General features: G+C 47.8%; 1 protein-coding gene across 5 annotated transcripts in view; it reads left to right on the top strand.

The window, feature by feature from the left end:
• Nucleotides 1-15,287, top strand: part of STAT6 (signal transducer and activator of transcription 6) — a 732,055-nt gene that overhangs the window by 409,928 nt on the left and 306,840 nt on the right. The gene's annotated exons all lie outside the window — the stretch shown is intronic.

Raw genomic sequence — 15,287 nt, forward strand, 5'->3', positions numbered from 1 at the left:
TTTATTCTAATTTGAAAGAATGCTTGTAAGAGCTGGTCACCATGGTATTCAATTTCAGGATCACATTCTCAAAATAATTGGGCCTTTGTTATGAGTGACCATGAGTCTTTGTAATTCTGGGGCAGGAAAATAGTGAGGATACAGTTTTTCTGTGCCAAATCCGACATGTTTCACTGGAGTGTCACACAGAATAAGTATTTCTCTTTGTAGAAATCCAAAGCTTACAATTCTGATGGGCCTAATAATATCAGCTGTGGAGCCCATTGGAATTTACAGGTCACTCGTAATGAAGGTCTTAGTAATTATTGATAGCGCTGTCATGGGCACCATTTACAAGTGGCCCTTGATAGGTCTCACTCCCACCAGATAGCTGAAGCTGTCTTTTTGCACAAGACCTATTGTGTACTTACAGTGGCCTTAGAGCCCACCCATTACTTACCATTTGTAAACTTTATTGTCACTTTCATGTGCTTTCTTCTTTTTCGATGGCTTGCCTTCCTCTTCTTGTGTCAGTCACCCTCCTGGAGCATTATTCACCTTTTGGTTGGCATATATGTATCCCTCCACTGCTCACATTTAGGAAACTACTTGTTCGAGGCATGTGAGCTGCAGATTGTACACTATGCATAGATCGCCACCTGGTGTTGGGCATGGATCCTTGCACTTTGTTGTTGTCTTGGAAGAATATTTTGTAGTCACAAGATATATGACTCCTTCCTTTGACGATAGTGCACATGGGCATCGACTCCATCTTCAACCATCAGGTTTGGATGTACCTTTTGCGCTTCGGTTCGGTACCGTTTTTCCAAACCTTTTCACACGCACAAACTATCTACAATTCGACTGTATTGTTTTCGATCGCGTCATCTTCTACGCGCATCTCAGTCACTCGATTCCAGTCGTCAACACGGGCCACTGTGCCTATCGACGCCGTTCGGGCCTATAGCTCATGAAAAGGACTCCATTTAAAAAAAAATTCCCACACAGTGACCATCACAAGGTCTGTAACCTGTGTCTCTCGCCTGAGCACGACAAGAACAATTGCCAGGCCTGCGCCTCTTTTGTATACAAGAAGACCATCTGTGATCGCCGGGCCCGCCGACACATCATGGCGCAGCGAGTATCTCCGGCACCAGTGGACATCTTCGATGAAGGCCCCGATATCCCGGATGAGGATTCTGAGGAACTGGAAACCGTGTCCAAAGCAGACGATCCAGACTCAGACAACCACATCACTCTTGGTCAACGAGTGAGTACAACTACCCCAACTCCTCCCGAAAAAAAGAAGGCCCTGGTAAAGACTCCGACTACTGGCCCTAGCTGCGACCGAAAACTAACTTCAGAAGTCCCGCCCCCAGGCCCGGCTCCGAAGAAAAAGGACAAACCTTCCTGTAGCTTGGGACTGAGCAATGCGCACATCAGTGTCCCACGAGTGCCTCTGGCAGATCAAACCACTCCGAAAAACAAATCGGCACCGACCACCTCGATGCCAAAAACAACTTTGGATCCGAAACCAAAGCACTCAGAACCGAAAAAGACTCCCGTCTCCATACCCAAGCCAAAGGAGCCCAAACCATCTCCTTCGGCCTCGGAGCACAAATTCAAACCCCGCTCGGACCACAAAAAGTCAGTGCGGAAAGCAGTTACCAAGGAGGAAGAACTTTTTCAACCAGATCCTGTCAATCCAAAGCAGAAAAAATTCCATATAGACCCCAAAACAGGACATGTGGCTGCTGTTCCACGCAAGATGAGAAAGCTCGATATACCAGACACTCCTGTAGTGCCAGTGAAGAAAAAAGATTGTGCCACTTCACCTTTAAGACCCTCTTCTCCTGTTCTTCCCCCTGAGCCTGTTCTTCCTCCTGAGCCTGCCCTTCCACCTGAGCCTGTTCTTCCTCCTAAACCTGTCTCTCCTCCACAGCCTCCAAAACTTCCACCTCATTCACCATCACCACACGATGATGATCATGTTAATTTAGGGTGTGAGGGAGGCAACAATGACCCTTTCATTGACGCTGATACTGGCACGGATACACCACAGATTGATTGGGAAGATTATAATAACCCAATAGATCCCACAAACCACCCTGATCCCCAGCCATATCCAACAAAACCATCTCCCACAGATGACAATATTGGCTTTGGTCGGCTTTTAACTAGAGCTGCTGTCTACCAAGGTGTTCCCATGTATTCAGACCCAGCAGACAAAGACTTCCTTCTAGACACCTTCGAACAGTCACAAAAAACTGTTCAAATCCTACCAATACTAAAAGGGGTCATTAAACATGCTCCTAACATTCAAAGACCCGGTGAGAGCTAGAATTCTGAACTCCAGAATTGATAAAAATATAAGCCCGCCCATGGTGTTCCCACCTACATCAAAGGACAGCTACCCTTAGACTCACTAGTGGTAAGTAACGCTAGGAAACGCGCCACCTCTCAAACCTCCAGTGATGCACCACCTCAGGATAAAGAATCTAAGTTGTTAGATGCCTCTGGCAAGAGAGTTGCTGCACAAGCAGCTAATCACTGGCACATAGCCAACACAAAAGCATTACTTGCTAGATATGATAGGGCTCACTATGACCAACTAGAACAAACACCTATTACAACATTTACCTGATCATTACAAAGCCCAGGCAAATGGTTTAATTCAAGAAGGCAAAATAATAACTAACGCATCAATCAAATATGCTCTTGATGCAGCTGACACAGCCTCTAGGCCCAATAACACTACTGTGCTACTCAGAAGACATGCCTGGTTACGAATCTCAGGCTTTAAACATGAGGTACAAACAACTATCCTCAACCAGCCATTCAATCAAGAACAACTTCTTGGACCGGCTGCAGACAGCACTCTAGGAAAAATGAAAAAGGACACAGAGACTGCAAAATCCATTGGAGCATTACAGTCTCCATCCACACTTGGTCCCTTTCATCGCTTCTATAGAGGAGCATCCAAAAACATTGGAGCAGACACCGCCTCCTCTTCATACAAAAACACCACGCAAATATTCCCCAGCAAAGGATATTTTAGAGGTGGATACAGAGGAAATACCAACAAAGGCAGAGGCCAAGGTAAGAACAACACTCGCGCCTCCACCACTAATAAACATTGACTTCCCCCCACTCCCTCCAGACCATTCTACTCCAGTCAGAGGGAGACTCTCACAGTTCCTACCTGTCTGGGATTCCATCACAACAGACAAGTGGGTAAGACAAATTATCCAGTAAGGTTATTGCCTGGAACTTACAGCAACCCCGCCCCCTATATCACCCAAACAGCGTCCAATGTCCACGGACTACCTCATGCTCCTAAAGCAAGAGGTTCTCTCACTGCTTCAAAAGCAGGCAATAGAACTAGTTTGAGTACAACATCAAGGAACAGGGGTTTACTCGCTGTATTTCATAATCCCCAAAAAGGACGGGACTCTAAGGCCAATACTTGACCTCAGACCCCTCAATCTCTATATACAGTCAGATCATTTTCATATGATCACCCTCCAACAGGTCCTCCCACTACTTCAACAAGGCAACTTCCTTGCCACACTAGATCTCAAGAACGCCTACTTCCACATTCCCATACACCCTGCCCACAGGAGTACCTAAGGTTCATAGTGGACGGACAACACTATCAGTTGAAAGTCCTTCCATTCAGGGTGACCACCGAACCCAGAGTGTTCACAAAGTGCCTTGCGGTAGTAGCAGCACATTTAAGAAGACAACAGATCTATGTCTTTCCATATCTCGACGACTGGCTAATAAAAGCCAAATCGTTCAACCAGTGTGTTTATCACACTCATCAAACCATCCAGCTGCTTCACAACTTGGGATTCACAGTAAACTACCCCAAGTCGAATCGTCAGCCCTCCCACATATATCAGTATCTAGGGGCCACACTGGACACTTCCAGAGCTCTAGCATATCCCAATCCGGCCAGGATAGCCATTATGCAAACACTAATCAGCAGATTTCAACCACAGCATTCCCTTCCAGCAAGGGTATTCATGCAGCTCATAGGCATGATGGCCTCTTGCATCTGTATCATTCCTCATGCAAGACTTCAGATGCGCCCCTTACAAGAATGCCTAGCATGTCAGTGGAAACAGGTTCAGGGACAACTTACAAATCTTGTGTTGGTGGACAGCCGCACACATCGCTCTCTGCAGTGGTGGAACATACAAAACATGTCCAAAGGGGGGCCGTTCCTAGAGCCGGTTCCACAGATAGTGCTAACAGCAGACGCATCACTCATTCATTCATTCATAATCTTTATTTCGGTATGTTAGTACCATAAAAGATACATAAAAAAACACATGCATATACATTGAAATGTATTTGACATAATTGGAAGTTACCAAGCGAGATAAAGTGCAGTTCAGCAGAGATGCCGGAAGACAATTGCGGGGGCGATTGTCATTACATTAAAAACCTGGTTAAATAATTAAAAAGTTAAAAAGGCATATGTACAAATAAAAATATATGAAGTTCAAAAATACGTCCACAACAATCCAGCACTAATGGTAATTAGGGTGGTTTTGTAAATATTCTATCGATTCATTAGAACAATTTAACATGGAGCAGCTCATAAGTTTTAAAACAAGGAATTTCTACTAAAGTTTCAGACCCAATTTAGCTCTTATAAAATTTATGGCTAACAAAAATCTACTAATGCCAAAGATAGTGGCATTTATAGTATCAGTTTTTAAAATCCTTCCTGCCTCTTTATATGATCTTACGCCTATATTTAAGCAGAGAGGTCTGATCCATCTTTTTCTGGGTGCCACATAGGCCAAGCAAAAAAACAGAATATGAAGATCATCTTCCTTTGCTTCGCCTGAGCATAAAGTGCATCGATCGTTACTATTGTTTGACCACCTTGCTATACTTGCATTTATCCTCAAGATACCATATCTATATTTCATGTAAAGTGTCTTGGCAAGTGGTGGATGTACCTCATCGAGAGAGCATTCATAATGTGCCGTGTCTTTGAACATGAGGAAAGTATTCATTAATGATCCATACACTCTTCCGTTCAACATGTTGTGTTCCAAATATGCCCAAAATGATGATTTTAGTATTTTCTTCGAGATTCGAGATAATGTTGACGGATCGTCCTAGAAATATTCTAGACCAATTTTAATTAACCAAGATCTAACATGTTTGAGCCATAGAATGTTGTTACAGCAATCCAGTTCCATTATTTCTTTCAGACCATCCTTATAGTTCGACAGCTCGGGGGTCTACCAAAGTCTAACCCAGAGCGTCAAAGGTCTCAAAATTGCATGGTGGTCAGTACGTTTCATGTTAAGATCTAAGATAAGTGGTAATAGTGGTGTGCTGACAGGTAGTCTTAGCAAAGGTCTGTAAAATTTGTTTTTACCAGTTTCAAAGGCTTTTTTACACGTGGGTCCCCATAATTCAGCTCCATATAATGCAGCTGATTGAGCTTTAAACTTAAAAATCTCCAAGGCTGGTGAAACTGCTTTGCTTAGACTATTTCCATGCCTTTTCATAATAGCTAACATGTTTTGCGTAAGTATTATTTTACTTTTTTCTATCTGAGTTTTCCATAATAAGTTAGAATCCAGGGAAACGCCCAAATAGCAAAAATTCCGTACATGTTCTAATTTATGGCAGTTTAGAGTCAGATTTTCCTTGACATTTTTATGGGGGTTTATAGTCATATACTTTGTTTTCTTAACGTTAATTTCAAGGCCCTTTTTGCTGCAGTATGTCTGAAATGTGTTTAGTAGGCTCTGTAGGCCCCTGGGTGTTTGGGATATGAGTATAGTGTTGTCAGCGAAAAGGAGGGCTGGGACCCTTTCGCCCCCCAATTTTGGAGAATCATTACTACAATCCTCCAAAAAAGATGGTATATCATTGACAAACAATGAGAACAATGTGGGGGTCAACACACATCCTTGACGAACCCCCCTCTTTATCGGTATTTGTCTTGTTAGCTCCCCACCTAACCTTTGCATAATTATTTTCATGTAACTTTATGATCTGCTGTAAAAGGTTGGCTGGTAGCCCTTGGTGTCTAAGTGTCTCCCATAACAGTTTTCGGGGGATTAAATCAAACGCAGCCCGAAGGTCTACAAAGGCAACATACAGGTGACCCTTTCTTAAGGTGACATACTTCCAACACAGGCAGCAGAACCTTAGGACCTGATCTATAGCACATGTTTTGGCTCTAAACCCTGCTTGAAACTTTGTGAGCACCACTTTTTTCTCCATCCAAACATTTATACGATTTAAAATATGCCTTGCATAGAACTTCTGTACTATATCAATTAAACTAACTGGACAATAGTTTGCAGGATCGCTCCTTTCGCCCTTTTTAGGTTTTGCCTGGCGAAAGCTGCGCTCTGCGCAGCTTTTTTGCGCAGGCGAAAACCTGATGAGAACTGTAGTGGGGTTTGGGTCGGCCCTCGTCATTTATTGGCTGGCTCCATAAATGGAGCCTAGCCATTGGACGAGGGGCCTGTCCGTCAATGCCGGACCAGATTCGGGGGCGTTCCCGCGATTCTTTGGCTTTTGCCGACGTCACGCGACGTCAGCCGAAAGCCGGGAACGCCCCCGAATCTGGTCCGGCATTGCCGGCACCCGCCTTTCTGACCTTCTCTTTTTTGAGATGGGGCCCTTTGTCCACTGTCTAATAACTGGCGATGAAAGTGCAGCTCCTATTTCCATGAGTTTAAATGTGATGCGGGGTCGAGTGACGAAGTTAAACCTGCTTTTAAAATTGTAACTCGGGCTCTTAATTAGGGATTAAGGCAGACATCTTGCATTCTGCGGAATCGGTTACTGTACACACAATGTCAGATTTCCCCTGTCAATTACTGGTTTTCTCATGGCTCGCTGATCGCATTTTAAACAGCGATTAAAAGCAGCAGCCATGTAATGAGCTCGCCACCTGGCGCAGCGAGCTTTCTCTGCGTGTCACCCCGTGAAAAGAGTTCAGCGCCCGCGAGCACAGGGCAGGGGGCGGCGGCATGGCGCCGGGGAGGAGAGGGGCTCGCCTGCCCTGCCGGGGGGCGCGGCTGGGGGTGGCTCTGTCGGGGGTGCCCGCCTTTCACTCCTCCTATGGCTCTTCCCCACTCCTTCCCCGCCCCCGGAGCCCGGACACAGTCAGCGCGGCGGCCGCACTCCACTCGGACCCCACTCCGGCTCCTGCTCCTGGCCCCCTCACCCTACCGAAACGGCTCCAGCAGGTTTCCGGGGCCCAACACCCCCGTCCAGCAGGTAAGAACGGCACCCCGGGAGGGAGGCGGGGAAGCAGCAGAGAGGCCTACTCGAGGCCCCGGCTGCGGCCTGGTCCGGCCTTTGTGCCCCTCCAGCCGGGGCCTCAGTTGGGGACGGGGTGAAGCCAGTGAGGATGGGTGGCGATAGCGTCTGGTGCCCATGAGTTTCCCTGCCCCTGTCCCGACCCATAGGAGGCCCGCACCGAAAAGGGCCATTGTGAGGTCTTGCCGCCCGTAACCTGCTGGCTCGGAACTGTGTAGGCTGCTTTGCAGATAGGACGGGGAGTGACAGAGACCACTCCTGCACAGTAGACCTCCGAGGTGAGCCCTGCATTGGCGGACCCGTCTGGCACTGCTTTCCCCACCCCAAGACGCCTGGAAGGGGAGGCCCGACTGGAGCATGAGCGCTGCTCCCTTGGGGCGGCGAGGGCACACCAGAGACTCTCTCTATGCTGCAGGCCTTTTGATCGCAGACCTGCCTGGCTCCGATTCCTCCCCTGATGCGCTTGGGAGTGGGTGCCCTGCTGGAGCACTGGGCAGCCCTGAGCCTGGGTGATTAAGACCGGGGGGCTTTCTGTGCCGAAGCAGCTGAGGAGTGCTGGCAGCCCCGCCTGTGCGCGGGGGCCTTCGCTTGCATACCATGTGAAGCCCAAATCAATCGCCGACTGGATGCTTCACTGTTTGAAGTGAGGAGGGGGCTCGGTGAGCTGTTTCCTCATTGAAGGAGGCCTACTACAGACTGCCACAAGAGCTTTGCCCCGTATTATCTGCAGCACAAACAAGGCTACGGGGTCTCCCCTCTTGGACCGCATGCCCATTGACTCATCTACTAAACACAGTTGCAGGGCACCCTGCTTGGGACTTATGATACTCTGATCACTTTGAACAACCCCCTGGGGTGGTGCGCATGCCTGCCTCTGTCTGCACAACGGAGGGCCAGACACTGCTGTGGGTTCTGCACCTGGCCTCGAAGGACTACTGCAGGCGCTGGGTGCTCTCCACCCCCTCCACCGCTGACTGTATTGATCATCTATTGATATCCTGTGGTTTTCAGCACCCCTGGTGAAGTGGTCCTGCTGTTTGGCTCCTGCTAGCTGGGGCCCCATAATAAACCACCCGATACAGATCGGGTCTGTCGCCCCTCGACCCCTCCACTTACTGTTCCAGACCAACAACTATCCCCCCCTCCACTGGCTCCCCGGGCTCGAAGGGCCCACTTGATGACCTCGCCTGATTCACCTGTCTGTTGCAACCGGAGCACTTATCACCCTGTGCAAGTCATTCTAGCCCAAGAGGCTGAATAGAGTTGCTGTCTTTCTAGCCCTGCTGGCTCATTATTGGAAAACCGGTCCCCAAGACTGCTGAGGGCCACCATAGAGTACTTCACAGGCCCGAGAGATTAATCCCACACTACAACCCGTACACACGAAAATCCGACTGCCCGTCTTAGGACCTTAGCCGAGCGCAGCAGCACCACCACCATAGGCTTGGGGCTCGGAGCCGCACCATGGTGGACCTGGGCGGCTGCCCCAGGAGACACCTCTACGAGCCCCTGCCGCCCCCCGCCCTGCTCTGCTGGGCCCTGCTGCTGCTCTGCGCCCCGGAGAGCTCCGCGCTGGCAGACTTCTCAGTTAAGACCCTCTCTGCTTCCCAGCCTGTCCTCTCGCAGCCTGCCCTCTCGCAGCCTGCCCTCTCGCAGCCTGCCCTCTCGCAGCCTGCCCTCTCGCAGCCTGCCCTCTCGCAGCCTGTCCTCTCGCAGCCTGCCCCCTCCCAGCCTGCCCTCTCCCAGCCTGCCCTCTCCCAGCCTGCCCTCTCCCAGCCTGCCCTCTCCCAGCCTGCCCACTCCCAGCCTGCCCACTCCCAGCCTGCCCACTCCCAGCCTGTCCCCTCCCTGCCCTTTCCCAGCCTGTCCTCTTCCAGCCTGCCCTCTCCCAGCCTGTCCCTTCTATGACCTTTCCCAGCCTGTCCTCTCCCAGCTTGTCCACTTCCAGCCTGCCCTCTCCCAACCTGCCCTCTCCCAGCGCGTCCCCTCCCTGCCCTCTCCCAGCCTGCCCTCTCCCAGCCTGTCCCCTCCCTGCCCTCTCCCAGCCTGTCCTCTCCCTGCCTGTTGTCGTGTCCCGGCGGCAGCAGGCAGCAGGCAAGAGCGTGCACTGCGTCCCCGAAGTAACAGCCCTAAAGCAAGCAAGAAGTACGCCCCCTCCCACCAATCCCTGTTAGGTAGTGGAAACTGTCCAAACTGGGGTGCAGACAGCCCCTCTCACCTTTCAGCCTGGTACCACTGCACCAGCCGCACTACTTCCCTACTGACCATTCTCCACTTCAGCCCCGTCTAAATTACAATTCCTGCTTGTGACCCTTTTGCCTGCTTGTGCTCGTTTTCGTGACCCTGTTGCCTGCTTGTGCCTCCGTGTGCCCCTGTTGCCTGCTTGTGCCTCAGTTTTCGTGCCCCTGTCGCCTGCTTGTGCCTCAGTTTTCGTGCCCCTGTCGCCTGCTTGTGCCTCTGTGTGCCCCTGTCGCCTACTTGTGCCTCTGTGTGCCCCTGTTGCCTGCTTGTGCCTCCGTGTGCCCCTGTTGCCTGCTTGTGCCTCCGTGTGCCCCTGTTGCCTGCTTGTGCCTCCGTTTTCGTTTTCGTGCCCCTGTTGCCTGCTTGTGCCTCCGTGTGCCCCTGTTGCCTGCTTGTGCCTCCGTGTGCCCCTGTTGCCTGCTTGTGCTGTGTGGGTGTGTGTGGAAGGCTCTGTGTGGGTGTGTGGAGGGCTCTGTGTGGCTGTGTGTGTGGGGGGCTTTGTGTGGCTGTGTGTGTGGGGGGCTCTGTGTGGCTGTGTGTGTGGGGGGCTCTGTGTGGCTGTGTGTGTGGGGGGCTCTGTGTGGCTGTGTGTGTGGGGGGCTCTGTGTGGCTGTGTGTGCGGGGGGCTCTGTGTGGCTGTGTGTGCGGGGGGCTCTGTGTGGGTGTGTGTGGGGGGGCTCTGTGTGTGTTTGTGTGTGTCATTTGCTAGAGATAAAGCTAGTGGCATTGTAAATGACAATGCCATTTATTTATTATTTTTTATTTAAAAAAAACATAAATAAAAATAATGTCAAGAGCAATGCCAATAGCTCTAACTTTAACAAAGGCAAAACCATTGCATTGTAAATGCTTGTTAAAAATTGTAATAATTTCCGCCCCCCTCCATGTCTCCGGAAGATCTGCACCCGCAGCTACAGCATTACATAATCAAATAATATAGGGGCCCCAGATGCTAGTTTCATGGTTGTATAAATCTCCCGGAATTTTATCTAGTCCAGGGGCCTTCCCATTTTTGTCTAAATTAATAGCTAATTCGGTTTCCTGTAAGTCAAAATCTAGTTTATCTTCACTTGGAATCAACAGTATATTAGCCTCAGGAAAAACCCGATCCTGCTCGGGAACATCATATAACTTAGTGAAGTGCTCGATCCAGGTGGTCTCATCAAGAAAGGTTTCCCTGGATCCTTTTTCTTTATTATTTCCTTTGGCCACTATTTTCCAGAATGACATTTGATCCCTATTTTTAGCAGCAATTAGCATGCTGGACCAAATCTCTTCGTCCCAAGATGCTTTTGCCTTCTCTTGTATTATTCTATATTTAATCCTAGCCTCTTTAACTACCAATAAATTGTTGTTTTTTATTGCGTGGACTAAATCGGCCTTTGCACTACGACATTCCTTGTTATACCAGGATTTCCCTACCAACTGAGAATTGCTATCTCTGCCAGTGTTTTTTGTTTTTTTTGTTACCAACGGGATAAGTTCATGTGTAAGTCTAGGAATGGTTTTTTTCCATCTTGCGCGACCTTGTGCGGGCCGAAAATGTTGGCAAAAGTATTATAAACATTTGCCAACAGTTCATCATGCTCCAACATATACGCCCATTTAACTGAACGACAAATATTTCTGACTATAATGTTGTCTGGACTAGTATAAATTATACTTTCACTCTCAGTCACGCTGTGCACTAAGCTGCTGTGAAAGAGAAGCTCAAGCGGACGATGGTCGCTTTCGATTCTAGGTCTAATCTCTATATCTACAGCATACGTCCAAATGTCCAATGATAAAATAATGTAATAAATTTTGCTCTGGCACTTACTTCTAAAGAAGGTTGGAGCCTTTGGGCTGTCTGATGGTAAGCGTCCATTGCATGCTCTCAAACCGTGACCAGCCATTACCCTCATAATTTGGAGAGCTAGGGTAGTACATGGGACCGTCCCACTACTATTCAATACGGGTATCTTGTTAGCACTATCTTCATCATCTAAAACATTTCTAAGCCCTGTAATAGGTTCGTAATTACAATTAAGATCACCACCTAATACTATGCTTGTTCCAGAATCTAGTGCATTTAGAAGTGAGTCCAATTTTTCTATTATTGGTGACTCTCTATGTGGTGGGCACAGTCTATTTTAGATATTATATAGATATAGGACCCTTTTATCTTTGGTAAGTATTTTAATTCCAAGGACATCTAGTGAGTCGGTGCATAATTGTGTGACACTGATGTTGAGACTCACTTTTACCCAGATTATGAGGCCACCAGAGGGCCTTCCTCTCACATATGGAACTGCAGCTATTTGAAAGGTTTTGTACCCTACCCTATATAGAGTCTTTATAGCCCAAGTCTCCTGGAGAATACAAATGTCACTCGTGTCAATATAATTGTTCCATTCAGGGTCACTAACATTCCTACCTAAACCCGCTATATTCCAGGATATCAGATTCAATTCAGCAATGTGCTTAGGACCTATTACACTTAATGACACATCTCTTGGCATATTTTCAATGTCATGATCTCTCCTAACCGGTATGTTCTCACATGTTGTTCTTACTATAGGAATAGGAAGTACAATTTCACATACATATTGTTCAACTCCTGGCACCAGTTCTTCACAATGAATGTCATTCCCCTGTGGATTACTCTCTGCAAGTGCCTCCTGCATTTCTATAGCTTTTTCATTCATCAATTGCAGTCAATCAACCGCCTCCAGGGAAGTTAGTTCTTGGAAGCTGTTAAAAGTTTCAGGGAATGAGAAATTTCCAAGATTATGAATTGGTCTTGTTACAACAGGTTTATAGAAGTAACCTAATGGTAAAGCATGAATGCTGGAGCTTTGAGTTGACATCCCCTCGTGCGCTTTCAGTAGCTTACGGACAGTATGTGGATACCTAAATTTGTTTTTAAAAACAGTCGCCTTGCATGTCTTTTCATGAATCGCCCACCCACCCTTCCCTTCTCACCATCAGAATTTCGTTCATCATATAGGAGTTAAACTTTTTGTATTTAGAGAGCCAATCAACCACTTTATTCCTAAGGTTATCCCAAGATTCCTTCTGATCTCTTCTTAGGACTGGCACACCCGATAATACTAATACATAGGGACATGCAGCCGGAGGTAATTTCAAGATGTCAGAATTGGGGATTGGGTCAGTCATCTTTGGGCTGTGAATAACTGCCTTCACACTATGATTCCCCACATGGTTTATTCTATTATCAGGTCCCCCAATCCCTCTAATCTTCTTCCTGCTCTAGCATGATTTACTAATGCGAGTCTTGATTGTTTTGGACTTTGTACAACATCATTGGCTTTCTTGATTTCCTTATTTTCTGTCCTCGAATCTGATAGTAGGCAGGCCCCCTCCTCAATTATTCTATTACCATCTTCGATTACTGTACACAGCTTAGCTATAATAAGGTTTAGCCGATTAATTTTACTGTCTAAAACCTTCATTTTTGTATTCAAACATTCATCTATTTGAGTCTGTATCAGATCTAGGGCATTTTATTCACCACAGTGCGATCATCTCCTCCCTCCGCCTCATTCTGCTTGCCTTGGTTTAAACAATAATCAACATCAGTTTGTACTCCAATTGTCCTACATAAGACCTCCTCATATTCTTTCACATTAATGTCCCCTTTGTTAGTTTTTGCTGTTGTCCCGGGCTTCCCTTTCTTTTCTCCAGTTTTTTTATCCTTTGTTAAATTCTTTGTTTTTTCTTTCGATGCTCCTACTGTTTTCTGGGCCCGTAATCTTGTAAATATCCCGGCAATCCCTGGTTCATTTGTACTTGATAACCCCTCTTTAATTTGTGATATTTCTGTCGAAGAGTTATTCAAAGTAATTAGGGGGGGATTTGAGTACAACTGCCCTCGTTCTGATACGAAGCAGTAGCCAGCGAGTCTGTAATAGATTGCCTATATGTTGGGAGGTTGGAAGGATCAATTGATAGCCTGCTCTGTGCCAGTTCAATCTCATGGCACAGTACTGATTCAGCTCTGGTTATAAAGTCATCGAGCGTACCAGCAGCACCCTTCCGTTTACTCATGGTCGACGGAAAACAAGGCTCCAATTCAAGATAGAGACAGCACCAGTCACTTGGGCAGTCAGCAGCACTTTCAACAATTAAACAGCAAAACGTCACGCCACCAGTACATTATTTTCGTGGGGGCCAAGGGGGGTGGCCCAGCCCAGCCTCCTCTGGCCTCTAACGGCCCTGCCCTTGTCCCGGCGCCTCCCCGCGCGCGTCCCACGGGACGAGGGCCCGGGCGTCCTTTTAGCTCCTCCTGGCGCGCGCTAAACGCGTCAGCGGCGTCCTTGCCGCAAGTGGAGTGCTGGGAGCAGTAGTCCGGTAGTGCGAGAGTCAAGGTCCCGGTCCCGGTGGGGCTCAACGCAGCATACAGCCCGGTAAGTGCCCAAACGAACAAACAATTGCCCTTTCCCCTGCCTCGTCCTCTACCTTTCTGTTTCGTCCCATGTAAGTGGAAACTCTAGTAGTGGAAGCACGAAACAGAAAGGTAGAGGACGAGGCAGGGGAAAGGGCAATTGGCCGACTTTTAATCCAATGCCCATGCCAGTTTTCCAGGATGTATACAACCATCCACCGAATTTTTCGATGTATGGGTGGCAACCACCGTTTCAACAACCTTTTTTTCCCCAGAACCCCTACGGCCCCCCTTTTTTAAACCGGGGCTGGAGAGGACGGGGAAGAAGAAAAAACGCCAACCAGGGCAATCAAGTCCACTGGGCACCGGAAGACCCGAGCACCAACATGAACAAGAACAAACCGCAACAGGCAGGACAGAGCAATCGGAAAACCTAATAACGAATCTTTCTACCAGACCCCTCAGCAAGGATGAGGAATCTGTCCTAAATAAGGGGTTAGGTTTTGTGCCAACAGCAAAATTGGATAAATTCAAACTCCACTGCGAATTAGCATCCTTCTTTCGGAAATTGAGACTAAAAGCCTTTTTTGAGAAGAGAGTCAACATGGAGGAGAACCCTGATATAAATGAGACAGGATTACGGAACAAATCCACATTTACACCACCAGCTCACATGGTCCCTGTTGAAATTTCTACTTTTGAGCAAGCGGTCTTCAATGAGGTTGAAAATGCCTCCCCAAAGAAACCGTACATGAATCTTACGAAATGTGAAAGAACTGCACTGGACAACCTACAGAAGTCGGATACCATCATAATCAAACCCGCGGATAAAGGCGGAGGGATAGTCATACTTGACAAATCAGCATACCAAACTGAATGTCTCAGACTGCTGGCTGACCACAGAAATTATCGGAGACTACCAGTGGATCCCACAGAAGATCTTAGGAATGAGATTACTTCACTGGTGGAACACGGAGAAGCAGAAGGATACCTTTCCAAACAAGAGGCGGATTTCCTATGTAAAAGTGAGGGGAGGATCCCCTACTTTCACACGCTCCCAAAAATGCATAAAAACAAAATACCACCACCCGGCAGGCCCATTGTTTCGGGGTTAGGTTCCCTTTTGGAACCCTTGTCCTGTTTTTGCGACGTGTTCTTCAAGACCATGGTACAGAAAACGAGCACCTACCTACAGGACACCAAAAGTGTGCTACGACTCTTGGACCAGATCACCATAGATGATGACATCATACTGGTGAGTTCTGATATCGAGAGCTTATATACCAGCATTCCCCAAGACGCCACTCTGGAGGTCCTCAAAAGGGCTCTTGATAAAGAAGAATGGACATCAAGAACACCAAGAGAATTC

The sequence above is a fragment of the Lissotriton helveticus genome, chromosome 1_1, assembly GCF_964261635.1.
Source record: "Lissotriton helveticus chromosome 1_1, aLisHel1.1, whole genome shotgun sequence".
NCBI classification, from domain to species: Eukaryota; Metazoa; Chordata; class Amphibia; order Caudata; family Salamandridae; genus Lissotriton; species Lissotriton helveticus.